This window comes from Nomascus leucogenys, chromosome 3 (assembly GCF_006542625.1).
Source record: "Nomascus leucogenys isolate Asia chromosome 3, Asia_NLE_v1, whole genome shotgun sequence".
NCBI lineage: Eukaryota > Metazoa > Chordata > Mammalia > Primates > Hylobatidae > Nomascus > Nomascus leucogenys.
In genome coordinates, this window is record NC_044383.1 from 102,152,036 (window position 1) to 102,154,054 (window position 2,019).

Here is a 2,019-nt window from a genome sequence, read left to right on the forward strand (position 1 = left end):
AAGGAATAACAAAAGGCATTACACTTGTGAAGAAAGAAGTGAAAGCTATTTTAGAAAGGGGAAATGGTACTTAGAGAAAAAAAGAGCTCTTGGAAATGCAAAATATGACAGCAAAAATGAAAATAAAATCTTAACAGAACATTTAGAAGATAAAGAATGTATAACAAAAAGATAGAAATAGAGAAAACACAATAAAATTAATGGATCACTCCAGGAAGACCAACATCCAGATACAAAGAGTTTCAAAAGGAAAAAACAAAGAAAATGAAGGGAAGGAAGTCTTCAAATAACCATTTCAAGAAATTTTCTCAGAAACGAGGATCCAAGTTGCCTTATTGGAAAGGCCTGCCAAGAGCCCAGCACCTTGGTTAAAAATGGATTCAGGCCAGGTGCAATGGCTCACACCTTTAATCCCAGCACTTTGGGAGGCCTAAGTGGGTGGCTCACTTGAGCCCAAGAGTTCAAGACCAGCCTGGGCAACATAGCAAGACCCTGTCTCTACAATAACTAAAAACAAAACAACAAAACAAAACAAAGCAAAAAAACCACATAGCCAGGTGTCGTGGCACACACCTGTATTCCTCGTTACTTGGGAGGCAGAGGTGGGAGGATCACTTGAGCCCAGGAGGTTGAGTCTACAGTGAGCCAAGATTGTGCCACTGCACACCAGCCTGAACAACAGAGCAAGACCCCGTCTAAAAAACAAAAAGCAATTTATACCAATGCACATCATCATATCATCATGATATTTCATAACTTTACAGAAAAGATCAGATGACATGCTTCTAGAGAAAGTAAAACAGGTTTTATACAAAGAATGAAAAATCAGATTATTATGAGACTTTTCAACAGCAATCTGAATAAAAATTATTTCCAATATACAAATCCAACCAAATCAACAATTAACACCAAGGTTAAAATAAAGACATTTTCAAATATTCAAGTTCTCTAAAAATTCATCTCCCATATATCTGTTCTTAGGAAGTTACTAGAGGATGTGATCTATCAAAATGAGGAAGTGAACTGAGAAAGTGAACCTAGGAAGAGTAAGACATGAAATCCAGGAAATGGAGATTAAGCCAAGAAGGAAGGCAAAATATTAAGAAAAATTGCAAGATAACTCTTCAGCAGACTGGGAACGAATTGGCCAATTTGCAGCAGGTCACAAGTCCCAGGTGAAAACACTTTCAAGAAAATGCAATTGATAGGATACTTAATGTGTTTGAATATGTTGTCAGGAGATTTTTAACAGTTGCAAAGAAAACTGGTAGATGAAAGAAAAACTTAACAAATATTATCACGGTGAGGAGATGGTGGGGCCATAATACGGGCAGGAAAGGAAGTTTTCATCGTGTACTATTAGGTTGGTGCAAAAGCAATTATAGTTTTTGCCATTGAGTAGTTACTTTTGGCTTAATTGTGAATTTTGTAACATAATTGAAATAACATAAACATTGTGTATTATTCTAACCAAAATTACAATAAGTGTGTATACATGTATGCTTGTGTGTGATGGACCAGAAAAGTGAAAAAGGGTTAACTCCTCATCTTCTATAGCTGAAAGTAAGTAGATAGGAACTAAAACTTTAACAGCGGGTGGGGGGCCAGAGGGGAGGAATATAAGTGATATGGTACGGCTCTGTGTCCCCACCCAAATCTCATCTCAAAATGTAATCCCCATGTGCCGAGGGAGGGACTTGGTAGGAGGTGATTGGATCATGGGGCTGTTTCCATCATGCTGTTCTCATGATAGTGAGTGAGTTCTCACGAGGTCTGATGGTTTAAAATTGTTTGGCAGTTCCCCCGGGCTCTCTCTCTCTCTACTGCTGCAATGTAAGACATTCCTTGCTTCCTCTTCACCTTCTGTCATGATTGTAAGTTTTATGAGGCCTCCCCAGCCATGTAGAACTGTAACTCAATTAAATCTCTTTTCTTTATAAATTACCCAGTCTCAGGTAGTTCTTTATTGCAGTGTGAAATGGGCTAATACAATAAGCACGTTATTTAGAAATATATAGA